Genomic DNA, 16951 nt, shown 5'->3' with positions numbered 1-16951 from the left:
ATACAAAAGAGCTTAACAAATAATGAGTTAACTTCTTGAACTTATGATGATAAGTGACTTAAAGAATTCTGCATAGGTAGCAAAGAAATCTTTACTCTATGGAGACTGTTGCTCAGCAAGTACTTCCTAGTCCTGAAATAGCTTGTACACTTAATCTAGATGCAGTCCAAGCCTCCGAGCGCAGTGAAGAACTACAATCACAGCGTTAAACCACAAAGTTACATTGTTTTATCCTGTAAAGCAGTCATATTCTTCAATGATATGCCACTACAAATTGAAGTATCAGCCTCTATCAGTTCAAAATAAGATAAGATTCAAGAGAAGAAACCAAGCAGGTAAAGTGATTGCCTTCTTTTCAGTCTATGTTTTACAGTTACATAATTTTGGGAATAGTATGCATAACAAATAAAATTAAGTTGAAATAAAATAGAACTAGAATCTCTGGTACATATCTACAATGAAACAGAATTACTAAATGTGGCTGCAAATGAGTTACAACATGCAAATAATAAGTAATGAATGTAATTCAGATTTAGGTGTTCTTGAGTACCTAGCTGAGTTGTCTGTTCCATTTTGCACATAAGGCTTTAATGACTGATCTAGGCTTTTTCAGATGTTTCATGCAGTGGTCTTATATATTCTCGCTGTCTGGAGCCAAACCAGACCATTTGGGGTTCAGGTGAAATGATCCTTTCATTCAGCAGTTTCAGAAATTTCTCTGCCACAGGTGCTGGAAACACTTGTCATTATGGAGAAAATTCTCACCCTTAAAATCAGCTTAGTCATGTCCAACCACCAACCAGTTTTGAAGAGCAGGGACAGACCGGCCAATCATATTTAGGTCAGAAAAAAAGCAGAAACTGGCGAGGCAACTACAATAGCGAACAGGTCTGGGCAGATAGGAAATGTTATGTTACACAGAGACTGAACATACATGAGATTAACACATGAAAAAAATGAATAGGCCGATTAAAATGGAATTGTTGACTCACCTATAAATCTGAAAATAACAGCCAATCATGCTAAGAAAGTCTACGAAATCAAAAAATCTTTCACAATGACTTACAATTGACACTGACTGATTGATGCTACAGTTTGTAGAGTAAACCAAAAAATGTATAGTCATTAATGCACAAATTATGAACTTTAGTATACAGTATATACTCAGAATTATTATGAACTTCAACCATCATTGATTCAGTTAAATTCATTAATATAATTAAATGAAACATGACAGTTCTATAAATTTATAATGCTATCTTTATCTCTCTAGCTACAAGTTATTGTAATTGGATTACTTTTTTTTTTGTTCATTGTTAATTACAGCTTATTTCTGTGATGATAAATACAACCTGTAAGATTTCTCAAATAAATTACTGATCTGTTTACCAGATAAATCTAACATTAGTTTATTGCTGTTTACACAAACACTGGTTCAGTGCCAAAATGGTGCTGCATGTCATCCTTAGTAGTGAGTATTGCCACAAGTTTCCCCGGGTGTAATTTTCTGATATTTCCCCGATTTCCAGACAAGTTTCAGCATTTTTCCATGACAAAGTTGAGATCTCAATGATGGGTAACAACGTAAGTTGTCAAAAAATGTAAAGACTTCTGCATTTCTAAATGTGTAAGCAAAAATCTTAAGTACTAGCATCAACATCTTTTGCAATAAACTGTTTCTAGATCGAGAAAGCAAGCCAAATGGTATATGTGTTTCGTTAAGACCACTGATGTTACCTTATTTCAACAAAAATATGCATTTTGTTAGACTCCCAACATAGATTTGAAATACCTTCACTGATTTCAGAAATAACCTAAGAAAAAAGTAGGCCTCTTAAAAGAAGAGTATAAGGCAGGGAAGAGTTGTGTAAACTAACACTATAGGTGACCGCCAATAAAATGTTGGCTCCACTATGTTCATTATTGTCATTTATTACCTATTGTGTTATGTCTATTATTTTACAGCTATTGTGTGGTATTTCTTTCAAGAAATATGTAAGTACATAGTGTACCGACTGCCAGTGACTGCCACAGTTCTCTTCTTCTCATTGTCCATACTTTCTAATGTATAAACTACTTTTGAAGTGCCAAAATGTACTAGAATCAATAAAATGTCTATATAACGCCATACTGTACAATGTACTTGCAGTGAGTCAGTAGCAATTCCTGAAATCCATCACTCGCGGTCCCGGCCTGCCAAGGAGCACCACAGTTCATGGTCCATGGATAAAACACGAAAATCTGCCGCATTACACTACACAAAAACAGAGCTGTGCTGTGGGCAGATCGGTGAGACTATATCTGATGGGGCCAGCACATTAGAGGGAAACAATGGGTTTCAGATCAGCAGGCCCAATTCATTAGTGATATCCACTTAAAAGGCCTGTGGTTTTCATCCCTCATGGAAGTTCACTTGTGTGGCCAGGTATTCATGTGCCACTGGCACCATATTGATGAAATGAGACTGCAGTAGTCAATCCATGCAACAGAGAACTTGCGTGGAAACTCTCGAGAATCAATGCTGACGAGGATAGGTAGCAACTCATCGTAAATATGATCACTGAGCCACAGGCAGGCAAATAGAAAAGAAAATCACACTCTCACTTTGGCCATAGCCTTTGTCAGAAAATGAGAGCACACACACTTTCACACAATCACTCAGACACAACTCATGCACTCATGACTGCCATCTCCAGCCACTGCGTCAACAGTCTCTGAGAGTCAGGTCCAAACAAACCACTTCTCATGCCTCCCTGCCTCTTGTCAGCTGCTGCTAGGCTAGCGCCAAGATGTGGTGGCAGCACTGACTGCAAGCTGAGGGGAGTGGTAGAAAGGGAAGATGGAGTAAGAATGAGGGAGTAGGGAAATGACGCATGTTCTCAGCTGCACCCAGCCAGCAACAATGTATGACATCTGAGTAATCAAACGATTTCATCTACTGATACAAAAACAAGATTTTTCCTGCGTTTTTCCAAATTTCCCTGATTTCCAGAACTTGTGGCAACCCTGGTAGTACTGAGTGTGAAAGACAAGAAATGCAATAGACTTCTTTAACATGCTGTATTCCAAGTGCAGCACACAAGATTGTAATTACATGTCACAGTCTGGAGTTTGGATATGGTCTTGTGAAGGCACAGCTCATGTGAGTTTGATTTAACTACGGTACTGTAATCATCACAGAAACCTACTACAGATAGAGAAGTCATGAATGAACAATGTCTCAAAAAAAAAATTGAGCACAAAGATGGGGATGTGGAAACAAAATAAAGCTTCGTGAGTTGAGGTTGAGAGGATATGTGATGTTTACAAAATCAAGTAAAATTTACAAAGAACTCGGCAGTTTGAGCCCACTTATCAGTATTACGTTACATCTCCTCAGGCCTGGGTGCGTACATTGATTCTGTTGGGATGGGTGTCATTAAGCTGTTGTATCCTCTCCTGAGGCAAGCTGACCCTCAATTGTTGGAAATACGGAAGCGTCCGATCCCGCCCGCCTGCTTTGACCCACGACGTCACAAATATGGCGGAAACGATCATCAACGACAATTCCAACATGGCGCATATAAAGTAATTATGTACACATTATGAAGACGAAAATACATTGAAAAACAAACACACATATGTTCCAAAAAAGCCTAATGACACTGACAGGACAAGTGCGGGAAATTGGGGGTTTTTGGGTGAGGACAAACTAAATATATACAAATTTAGACACCCAGCCGCATACAAAACCACGCAAAACGACAAAAAAAAAAAACGATATCTCAAAACTCCCCAAATACCACTAAACACAATATCATCTGGAATAAATTGGGATTGAACACTTCCCTTGACCTATATAGCAGCTCCCGATCCCATCTCCCAATACAAATATCAACATACACCGCCAAACATTGGGATCAAACACATCCCTTGACCTATATAGCTCTACAGCAGCTCCCGATCCCATAAATTGGGATCGAACACTTCCCTTGACCTTTATAGCTCAACAGCAACTCCCGATCCCATACCCCAATACAAATACCAACATACTCCGCCAAACATTGGGATCGAACACTTCCCTCAACCTATATAGCTCAACAGCAGCTCCCAGTCCCATGAGTTAGGATCGAACACTTCCCTTTACCTATGTAACTCAAAAACATCTCCCAATACCAATACCAACCTTCACAGCCACAAATTTCAATGAAACACTTCCCTAGACCCCAACACACAACACATACACCGAAAACAAAAAAATTAAAACTTACCACAAAAAAGTTCCGGTGCCACAAACTAGATTGGCCACCACAATCACACACAGGTGCATACGCGCACACGCAAACAAACAAACACACACACACACACACACACACACACACACACACACACACACACACACACACACACACACACACAAACCAACGAAAAAATACTCAACCAAAAGAAAAACCCAACCTACCCACACCTCAACCCCCCCCAACCAACCAACCCAACCTCCCCCAAAATAAAAAAACCACATACAAAAACCAAGTGTAGCATAAAAAAATCTGAATCACACACTACAACTCACCAAAACCTTCAACAAAATAGATCCTCCACAACTAAAACACAAACACACTCACTCCACCCCCCCTTTTAACAAACACTCTAACACAAAATAAACCATCCACCCCACCCTAAGCCGCAGCCACCCACCCACCTACCCACACCACCCTAACCAACCACTTTTGGCCTATACATTTTACTCACAGCCCTTAAGAAAACCCGAACAACACAATAGTCCTCAGGGACACTCTTCCGCCAACAGTATTCATCTAAATGAGACTGAAGGTTGGAAGAGTGCCTCTTCCCCCTCCCAAGAACTGACTTAACCATCCCCCACATCCCCTCTATTGTACTGGTACATGCCCCCGTCTCATAATTCTTATACTCTGAGCTACTACTAAATGATGAAATCCCCTCTCACTCAACCCCCTATACGAAGAAAAAGCATCAGAAACTATCGTGGACCCCAGCTCTATATATTCCTCAATTAACCCCACTAATTCGGCGTTAGAACTTCCTTCCCCCCCCCCCCCCCAGCTTACCCCTGTACTTAATAAACTCTGAACACACTTCACGACAAAAACAATACCAATCAAGCACACTCCTCTCACTCACACCAGTCTCATGCGCGCAAAAACTGTGTGGGGATCTATAACAAAAATAATAAGTAACCAGTACAATCTCGCGCATGCCCAACCTAGACTTCTCGAACCCGGTACTGCGCCATATGGAATGCCAAATGTCATCTTTCTGACAGCGCCACATATAACCGTCCCTGGTCCGAAAGGGCCGGAACTTTAGCCAACTTTGTTTCTTCACGGGAAACACTGCACTTGACCACCTCGGCAATTAAGCCAAAAAGCTGCAGAAACTTAATCAGCTCTAAAGGGGTGTCCCCCATCATAGCCCTCAAACGGGAACTATTAATCTTATCTGTCATATCCATTCCTGAACGAAAAACAACAACTGATTAAATTTAATAACAATACCACACGACATACAGCGATCATCACTACATTAACCTTCACACAAAACCACAAAATCGTTAACTCACTGAAACGAATTCCACTTCAAACACACTCGAACAATACTCGACACTGAGCAACAGCAAACTGAGCCCAATACACCAAACAAACAAAAACCCTGAACATACCACCAGAAGGCACAACAAACCACAATACGGCGACATCTACAAACACGCCACACTCACAAACCAAACTCTGCGGCGTCATGACATCACACACCACAATGCCCTTACGTCACGGGTCAAAGCCGACGTGTGGGATAGGACGCTTCTGTCGACCCCAATTGTTGTAACTGGTCTTTGATATGGCACTGGGATGGAGTTGAAGTAGGAGCTGGATCCACAAATGATCTATCAGGGAAAGATCTGGGGATCTGGCCGGCCAGTGGAGTAACTCAACTTCATGCAGGCAGTCTCTCTAGATGTGCCAAGTGCGGACAAGCACTGTCCTGTTGAAAAATGTCACTATAATACTGTCACATGAGCAGTAACACATGCGGACACAGGATGTCCTGGATGTACTATTGTGCCATCAGAATCCTCAATCATTACCATCCCTAACCTGAAGACATACCCAATGGCTCCACACGATGTCAGGAGTATCAGGCGTAACAATACTGTGCTTCTCCTAAACACTCGAAAAATGGGACCTTTCCCCATGTTGCCACCATACATATCGATGATGGTTATCTGGGATAATGCAACTCAACGTTGAACACAATATGATACAATTCATCAGCAGTCCATGCTTCCTAGTCACAGCACCACTCCGAGTGTAGCCATTTGTGTTGTGGTGCTAATGGCAGTCTATGCATGGATGTTAATTCCATAATCTGCCTGCTGCTAGTCTCTGACCTATGGTGTGGGATGACAAAGAATGTTGCAGGGAGTCCATTACCTGATCTTTGATGGCAGGTGCAGATGTGAAGGGGTTACAATGTGCTTGGTGCACAATATGGTGATCTTCCCTTGATGTCATCAGATATGATCCACCAAAACCTCAACGACAAGTATACTTGCCCTCACATTCCCATGCAGCCTAACATTGGGTCAGTCACATCGGAATGCCCCACAAATCTGGATATTGCATTTTTCGACTACCTGGCCAAATGGAGACCCACAAGGAGGCCCCTTTCAAACTCATGTTTTGATAATGCTCTCTCACACAAGTATCTCATTGTCCTTCACCATGATCATTTAACATCTGATGCTGTTCACATCCCTTATACACCCTAAGATGCCTGGTAACAACAGTAAACATGAACAACACAAACACACTATGGAGGTCATTCTACATGTCACAGAGAACTATAATTCTATCCATTTACTTACCCAACAATTTGTGTGTACATGTACAAAGTTACATCAACATTCGATCACGTCTTCTGGGTGCTTCACTTTTTTTGAGGCAGTACTTATTTTGTATATGAAGTAGTTAACAGAAATATGAAATTCACATAGGCCTACTGAATCTATCAAGAAGGGCATTTCTCAGACTGGATAGATTATGAACCAATCAGTGTGTGTTAGAGAAACATGGTTATCTTTCCAGAAACAGTCGAAATGCCACTGGTACTCTATCCAGAATTTATTAATTTATGCAAGTCATTTATTTCTGTTTATGAATCCTTGAGCTGTTATTAAAGAGCTGCCCTTCTACCAAGACAAACAATACTTGAGAAAGTGGAATAGCTTCCTTTATAAACTGGAAAAGTAGAATGCAACGAAGGCAAAAACTACGGATTTCTACCAACCAGCTACGAATGAGGAATCTCCATCGAACTATCCTTGCGACAGGTTTATTACTCAGTGCAAAAAATCTATATTTACCATATTTTGTAATGCAAAAAGGAGATCTTCAAGAAATGCATACATCAAACAGACAGCAGAAAGCTCAGCCAAGTTTGAAATGAAAAATTATGCAGAGTAGATTTGCATGTAATAAAGAAATGTTATTCAGCCTTCAGTGATCACCTCACAAGATTTTGTCAAATTTCTGGATGGAATCAATATTCATGATATTGAAACACTCAACTGCCCAAAAGCAGATGAGTGTTAGTGGAGGTGGCAAAATACACAGTTACAAATCAGATCATAATTTTTTTTAAATCTTTTTTGCCTTTTTCCTAGGTTTAGCATAACCTCCTGATGTACCTTCACTCATGATGTGTGTGATTTCAGAGTTTTCACATACATACAGTTCAGAAGTCACTTACAGATGTCACCTGAGAGGGGGGAGTCGCTAGATGGCTGGACTCGAACACTGATATTTTTGATGTAAATGAATTGTTCAGTTGTGCTGCCACAAGGAGTAAATTTTATATGTAACATCAAAACTTATTAAACACCAGAGAATTAATGGTTATGCACTCAATACATGAATAAAATCTCTGTATTCTCGCGAGAAAGGGGGGGGGGGATGGAGGAGTGCAATGCCCCCTCTCACTCTACATCCTTGCAATTGTCTATGGTGTGAAGCATTTCAAACTACAGGTTTTTATTGTCATGTTCCGAGGAATATACCACATTTATTTTCACAACTGTACTCAAAACTTGTTCAGTTCTAATAATGGTTATTGACTATATCACAAATGGTTGGAGTAATGTCTGTAAAAAGTTGAAGAAAAATTCAATGAGAACTTGATAAGATTTCAAAGTGGTGCAAAGATAGCCAACTTGCTTGATGTACTGAAATATAAAATTATGCATTTCACAAAGAAAATAAAATGCCGTATTCTGTGATAATAACATCAATGAATCAGAATCAGAATCAGTCAATTCATACAAATACCAATGAGTAAAAACATATAGGGATACAAACTGGAATGATGACATAGCTCAGTTGCATGTAAAGCCACAAATTTGCAGGGTATTATAAAAGAACACAAAATGATACTATGAGTCTACCACTCAATGGCTTGAAACCAATAGGCTAATTCGCAGTTATGAGAAATCTAAAACAACAGTGTTCAGGAATAACAACAGAAGAAGAATAGAGGAATCTCAACACTCACAAGCACTGGGTATAAATGTAGATCAAAACACAAAATTATTAGGACTCACATAGATAATTGTTTACTGTGGGAAGACCACACTGCTACCATACCTAGCAAACTAAATTCGGCCGTATTTATTATCCAAAACATTAAACCACTAGCAGCAGATGTTATGCGAATGCTGTATTTCTCATATTTTAACGCTATAATGAGCTATGGAATAGAAATGTGATCTAAAATTATCCCCTCGTAAGAGCAAATCTAGGGAAACCAACAAGTTGTGGAGTATAATGCTTTAAAACATTCACAAGACATGTCATATTCCAAAAATGTTGGGTCGAAACTGAAAATTACAAATCTGACAGAGAAAAGAAAAATCAGAACTACTGAGTAGGTTACAAAAAAAAATAATAAGCAGATAGTGCCCCATTAATATTCCTTGAAGTGGAGAAACACGGTATAAACTTTAAAAAAGTTTTATTCAACCTTAATACCATTTACAACACTTTGCCTAGTACATCACAAGCATTAGTGGATTTACTGCATTAAATCTGAACAAACATTAAATCTGAAAAATATGAGTTTTGAAATCTGTATTTTTGAGGTTGGTTAAGTAAAGAGTAACTTTGAGCCATTAGGCTATAGGGCTAGGGCTAAAAAGTTGAGAACATTCCAGTTCTTGGGGACGATATCGCTTTGACCTCGAAATCTGACACTTCTTCCTCATTCTTTGCCGGGTAAAACAACGTAGAATAAGCAAGCCAACCGGAGTCTCTTATTGCGCGCAGTAGAATGATAAACTACTGTTGTGTTTCCGTTGGGCAGCAAGTGCAAGAAGCATTCTTGTGGGAATGATGATGGGCACGTGTATACTGCCGCTGTGCTTGGGCTGTGCTACGAATCTGCGCTTCACGATATTGGCCCCTACCTGCAGCTCAGAAAGGGCTGTACGAGGACGACAAAGAAAAAAGCGCGAGGATCCTATTTCGGCACTGAAAATGTGCGTTTATGGCATATTTGGCCGGGAATCCACTGCTCTGTACAGATTCAATCCATCTTGACAGCACAATGGCGTCGAAACCGCCGCCGCACTGAAGAATCCGCATAATTTCCCGAGAACACTGTGACAAAAATAAATATCCCAGATACGCAGTCACTGCTAAACTCACAGTGTTTCCCGTTGCGCTCGGCGATGCTAAATGTGCAGTTTAGTAGAGTCGAAGACAAACATTGCCAAAAATTCTGCAATGAATAAAAAAGTTATACCCTCAGATTCCAGGAAAGGGCAAGCGGGGGCCCTGTCCCTCCAGACGGATACGGAACAGTGCGTATTATTAAATCTGACCTCTCACTACCCATCAAAACTCCAAACTTGCCAATGCAATGGATCTTACTTTCAACGAAACCTCGAAGTGCCAAACACACATGACTACTAGAACGCCAACAACTGGCCTTCGTGTAAAATAAGTACCTACTTAACGTCCACCTTCAATATTTGCGACCAGGCCCAACATAGACACTCCTACAAGTTTACGATAAAACTCCCTCGTTATGAATTCGAACTCGCTGTAGCCATTAGTCCCGTTGATACACTTTATCACAACTTACTTTCCAATCCCACAAGAGAAGGCACATGTATTATTGGCTAGCTCCCTTCGTAACATTAATCTTTCTGAACAGCCACATGCACTCCATCAAATCACATTACAGTAAATCTAAAAGCTGCCTTCCGAAAACCAATCCCATTTCATATTCAACCAACATGACGTATATGTTAGGAAAGAAGCAAATGTTAACTTCCCATTTAAAAAATATCATTCTAACACTGGTACATTCTTTAGCTTCCAAACATGCACTCGAACCAATTATCTAGAACGATTCCTCCTGTTAATAACACGCTGCCTAGCCTTTTCTTTCTATACCGCCATCAACTTCTGCAGTCTTTCAGTTACAGCTACCATGAGCACCTACGAATCAAATGTTAATCCCACCAACAAACATCGGGCATTTCTACTACCTCCACTATAAGGAGCATTACATCACTTTCGTCACAAAATGAACATCAAGAATATTGTTTCACCCATCAGCAACCATTCCTGCACTTGAGCGTAGCTGCGCACATGTATCACCACACAATCACATCTTTCCTTTTCCAACATCGTAAATACCGTAATTTTCTGCTACGAATCTAATAATCTGATGCTAAAGGGCAATAATGCAGCTACTATCAGCCTGCCCCCAAAAGGGGGAGCGAAATATAACAATTTAAAAGAGTGAAGATTCAAAGTGACATAATCTGCAAGGTACAATACGAGGAACATTTTCGCCACATGGCACCTCGATACGCTACCCTTTTAGTAAATCTGGTACATCAGTGCGGGATATCACAGCCTAATTTACCTGACATTTACCACACTTCGTATGACGCTGTTTTTTTATTCGGTCAGATCTTTTTTTGTATAAATAAGTGCAAGATGCGTGTAATTCTGGATCGGGCTGCACTGTTGTCAAAATCCACTCGTAATCCGGCTCCATAATTTCTTTTCCTCATTTTGTTATTTGAGAATAACTGTTAAGCACATAATTGGTAATCCACAAAAAACTGGACTGCATTGTTGTTTCCCACACGCATTTCACAAACACAAAATTAAGTGGCAACACTGACATCTTGAAATCCATGGATGCCAATATTATTAGTAGTGTTACATATTACCACAGTCTAATTAAACTGTGGTGTTACGTTAGCGACTGCTATATCGATATCTCGAACGCAGCTAACAACAAGAGTAGGAGCTCTGAAACAGTTGGCATATTTTTCAGAACGTTCTGAAAGGTGTCAATGCAGTGCCATTATGTATGAGAGTATAGGAAAGACATGAAAATTATTTAATAATATTACCTGATAGTTTATGTGTCTCCAATACTTTTCGCTCTCTGCATCCCGAAAATTAAAAACTCAGCTCACACGTTGAAGAGCAAAATAACATTACTGAGTGAAGACAGGGAATAGAACAGCTCTGTCAGGCGTGTTAGTTTCCTTCCGTCCTTTATTTTCATTCACTTATTTTTGCGCATACCGAATACAATTGTGAACACAAAAACGAAAGTTTCACAACCACAGTCTACGTTACAACATGTAACTCAAAACAGTACAGCCACGCGTTCATATAATGCTTTCCTATCTAAACAGGAAAATTAATAAAATTTAAAACATAATACGTGATAATGCTCGTGACTGTAGGTGGAGCTTATTGGGTATATTTATAGACTAAATATTGAAGATATTGAAATTATTTTGTACTACTCTCCCAAGGGTTTATGAATAATTAGATGCAACAATCAGTAGGGAGGATGTTGCTACTTTACAGTTACACTTTGCTGTCAAGTCGTTTTCTCTCAGCAAGCACGTGCAAAAATCTTTGTTTTCTAACCATGCTGGCCGTTGTGACCGTGCGGTTCTAGGTGCTTCAGTCCGGAACCGCGCTGCTGCTACGGTCGCTGGTTCGAATCCTGCTTCGGACATGGATGTGTGTGAAGTTCTTAGATTAGTCAGGTTTATGTATTTCTAAATCTAGGGGACTGATGACCTCCGATGTTAAGTCCCATAGTGCTTAGAGCCATTTTTTTTCTAACCAGTTTTTGTTAAACGGTGTAACTTAACTCCCTTCTTCGGAAGAGACGAACTTGACGGCGTGTCTTCATCATCAGAGAAAGGACGAAACATCTTTTCCGAATGCCAATCCTTTATAATTCTAAAATGCTCCAACTACACATGTAATGCGCTGCTAACTCATTTACCCAGTAACCACTAATTTAAGACGAAAATACACATTTTGAATCATGTGTAGTGATTTAGGGAAAGGGGGTAAGAGCGCACGTATCATTCTTCGCATTGGTTTCCATGATTTGCAAATTCGGCAACAGGTGGGATAAAAGTGTGTCCCGAGCCCTTTACTCCGGACGGTACTTTAAATTCCAGGAAAATCCCGACGAAAACTTGACGGATGGCACCCTACACTAACTTGTGACAAGTGAGACAGGGCAAAAGATTTTCGATAAACAGACTAAAGTAGGGTTTCAGTCAGTTTTTGACCATCTTCAGACCTCATTACCATGGTCAAAAACTGCCCAAAACCGGTTAGCACCAAATAGAGACTGTTTGCGGTCGAGACTATTTGCGCTCATTTAAAAGTGCTTTTTGCCAGACCTCTGTTCTCCAAGAGAAATGTTCTAAAAAATTTCAAACAAAACAGTAATAGTAGTGGTGATGCATATTTAAAAAATGCAATCCCTGAAGGCAACAGCAGTACTATGTGGCCGAGCGGTTCTAGGCGCTTCAGTCCAGAACCGCGCGACTGCTACGGTCGCAGGTTCGAATTCTGCCTCGAGCACGGATGTGTGTGATGTCCTTAGGTTAGTAAGGTTTAAGTATTTCTACGTTCTAGAGGACTCATGACCTCAGATGTTAAGTCCTATAGTGCCCAGAGCCATTTGAACGATTTTGAAGGCAACAGAACAGCAGCCAGAACGAATAAATTTTGTAGAAGGTACTCAGATAATAAAGCAGACGCCACAGGAAGAACACTGGTTTGGGCGTCGGCCAAAAGTGTTACATAGACTTACGAGGTAATCAAAGGTCGAGCCACGAGGTGCGGCAGTGCGTTGCCGATGACCATATATGCTCACGCACGAGAACGAGACCTCGCAGGGTGGTGTTCGGAAGCGACAACATGGAAGGGGTGGCATGGCCTGCCACACAGTATAAAGCAAAGACCTTGTAAAAAATAACTAGACTCACTGATGGCGCTGCAGTCGCGGTATAATTTGAACCTTCGGCTGGACGCCATTATAGTGGTAGTAGTCTGATGTGTTGTGTAGTATTGTTGTTTATGAAGACCGTGATTCAACATTGTATATTTGTTGGGGCGTACATACAGTATTTGTTACTCGTAATTCTACTGTCTGTACATTCCAATCAAAAGAAGTACAATGGTGAAGAGTTGTGCAGCGATTAATTGTACAAATAAATTCGAGAAAGGAACGAATATTACATTTCACAGGTATGTGGATATTTTAAGTTGTTTTGTATGTCAGTGCACTTGCTTAACAAACGTTTTTGTAACACGGTATTAGCGTAATGTCTGTGCATCTATTTGCAGATTTCTTTTCTCAAAACCACAGCTGTTACAAAAATGGTTGCACGCTGTCAGGAAGCAAGATTTCCGACCGACAGAATACCATTTTACATGTTCTGATCATTTTGAAGAAAGTTGGCTTATCGGTAGTGTTTTCATGGTCTAGGTTAGGTTGAAACTTGATAATTTGTTCGTGAGTTGCCAAAGCACTACGCCATATATAACGCACTTCTCGTCATAAAATCTAAAGCAAGGTAGAGTCAGAAAATATCTATTAATATAGTGGGCAAATCTTCGAGTATTTTGATGCATTTTGCGTACATCTATCGTAAATGAACTACGAAAAATGCTAGGGGTCCAGTACATAACTTTTAGCTACGGCAGATTCCATGTAGTACGTAAGATAAATTCATAAACAGTGACTAGTTGCTGTTTGTTCACAAATTAAAAGTATATTGTAGTAACGTATTTAAATGAGGCATTATGTTTGCGACCTAACTCAAGGGAAGGCATTTTATAACCAAAAGCGATGTATAAACATTCGAACTCCGCGCGTCAGTTTACCACTCTAATGGCCGCCGCCCAGCTATTCAATTTGTCCGCTCTTCACAGTCGACCACTCGTGCGGTTGTGGGGGCCTGGTATAAAGGCGGAGGCGGCGTAGCCCATGAGAGAGTTCAGTATAGTGTGTATACTTTTAGATGGCAGACCTCTCCGTAGTCCTGAATAGGTAGAAGTCGGTAAACGTCGGGAGGCTTCGGTAGGGACGCAGTTTCGACTGCTGCCAACATTACGTAGCTGACTGTGTTGTACAAGGTAGCCATTGTCGTCTGCTTCGTTATTGTTTTGCGCTGTACTGTTCTGCGTGTTTGTATTGTGCAGTTGTGCTAAACATTATCAAAATGAGTGAAGAGGCAGTTGCTGGCCATCTCGGGAGTCGCCAACAACCCCTACCGGTAGGCCTACGGTTAGAAGGAAACCAGTATTCGGTAGCGATGCTCGCAAAATTATCGGATAAATGGTTTCTGAGCGCATAGTAGACAAACATACATACATTCATATATATATATATTTTAATGTACATGACGATTTCAGTTTCGTTTACGAACAACACTTAAAGGGAGTTTTACTTCCAAGCCTTTCGTCTGCTTTCGTTTAAGCATGACGCGCAATTTGTAGTGCCAGCACTGCAACTGGTAGGCGTGCCTTGTCCCCCCCCCCCCCCCCACTACACACACACTGTACAGACAGCGGTCCAGGAGGGACGTCTGTGTACGTCTGACCCGGGATCTGGATTTAAGAATTCGCACTGGCTCGTCCGCAACTCGTGGTCTCGCGGTCGCGTTTTCGCTTCCCGAGCACGGGGTCCCGGGTTCGATTCCTGGCGGAGTCAGGGATTTTCACCTGCCTCGAGATGACTGGGTGTTTGTGCTGTCCTCATCGTTCATCAAATTGGCGAGATTGGGATGAGCAAATGTTGGGAATTTGTACGGGTGCTGATAACCGCGCAGTTGAGCGCCCCACAAACCAAACATCATCATCATCTGGGATTTTGCAATCAGGAGTAGTGTACTTACATTCAAGTTGTTATCAAATTCTTGTTCAGACGAGCAATTACAGATTAATTATTCAAGTCTTGTCTTCGTTCGATTATTTCCCGACCGAGTTCCATAACTCTTTCAGACTTCCTGTTAGCCATCTCCGCGTTAGCTGACTGGACGGACCTTCCGCAGTCTACAATGTCAATGAGGGTCTAGACCAGGGGTCTCCAAACTACGGCCCGCGAGAGCCGGCAAACCGGCCCGCGTTAGCTGGCTGGACACCCCCGGTATCCGGCCCGACAAATATTTGAGGTGCTACCTGTACTGCCAACAATTGAGTTTCGAGGCCTATCGTGACCAATACGATAGATGGCGTTTCAGCGATTCATACATTTCTAACCGTTCCCATCCCGTAAACTTGGGAGTAATTCTGAGAGTACTTAGTCTCATAATGACGTTTTATATTGTATTCTTTGAAGGCTGATATTACTTCATTGCAAATAATACACATTGGTTTGTTGCTCAACCCCACCACGAAATATTGACATCCCCACTGCTCTTTAAAAATTCTACAGTCACTGTCAACCTTTCGTTTCTTTTCCATATTTGTACAGAACTTCACAAAAGATTGTAACCTGAAAATAAAATTATGCTATTTAATACTAATAAAACTAATGAGTAGTCTGCCTAAACAAAATGCAATGAATTTATTTTTAAGGCACTTTAATTACTAAATTAAATACTCACAATTACACTGTAGTTCCTCTAAAAATACAATGAAAAACTACTCAAGTCGTGCTATACATATTTAGATTTTCAGATTTTCCTTGTCTCTTCGAATTCAGACATTGAATTGTCCCACACTTCGCCGTCTCACCTACTAGTACAGCGCATAAAACACTAAAAAAAACTCGTGAGACACTCGCAACATAGACACAATCACGCAACAGAACTATCAAATATATGCTCTGGTTCTGCTACTCGCTACAAGACTACATAACTAAACTTATTGTTGCGCCGCTTGAAATAACAATGCGTTGACATACCCTACCTCTGTTACGTCTTGCAGTAATAGTGTTGCTAACAATGATTTTGAGATTTCGTTAACTTTGCTGGACGCTTTCGTGAAGAATGTGCAGTGACATACTTTTTTGTTGGTGAAATTCGTCAGAATAAAATACGCCAGAATTTCGGTCAAGTACGTCCACCAATCAAAATTATGTAATTAAATAAAAATCGTAGTTCGTTTCAGTGCTAGCTATTCCCACAACCTTAGATTTTTGCAATTTCATGTTTCCTTTAGCCTTACATTAAGGTGATCATGGAGTGCTAGGGTGTTTTAATCCCACTAGGTAGATCTTGGCCCTTATGACTTCGTGGCGGAGTCAATGTGGACCGCGGACTAAAAAGTTTGGAGACCCCTGGTCTAGACCGTTCGCTGGACGCGACAATGGTACAGCTAAGCTATATCTGACCCTGTTTTCCTTACAGTATTCTCGTTATGACTGTAGGTTTGCATGTGATGTAGATTCGCGTCATAGCTTTAGTAGTTCAGCATAGGTCGTATGAGCTTTCAGTCGCCTAATCCTGGAATGGAAGCCATAGTTTTCTCGTGCAGATTTTTGTTGTCACATGGCTCCGTGATTCAGATTTGACAGCAGCAAATAAGACAGAGTTAGAAAGTTCTTGGCTGATCGCCATCAACGACATCTGCTTGGAGACGTTGCT

General features: G+C 40.7%; 1 protein-coding gene across 1 annotated transcript in view; it reads right to left on the bottom strand.

Annotated features, from left to right (window-relative positions):
* The window catches only part of LOC124777117 (transmembrane protein 181), a 218266-nt gene that overhangs the window by 115309 nt on the left and 86006 nt on the right, over positions 1 to 16951 (bottom strand). The gene's annotated exons all lie outside the window — the stretch shown is intronic.

This window comes from Schistocerca piceifrons, chromosome 2 (genome assembly GCF_021461385.2).
Source record: "Schistocerca piceifrons isolate TAMUIC-IGC-003096 chromosome 2, iqSchPice1.1, whole genome shotgun sequence".
NCBI classification, from domain to species: Eukaryota; Metazoa; Arthropoda; class Insecta; order Orthoptera; family Acrididae; genus Schistocerca; species Schistocerca piceifrons.
The sequence above is the reverse complement of the archived record's forward strand: the minus strand, read 5'-3'. Positions and strand labels throughout refer to the sequence as shown.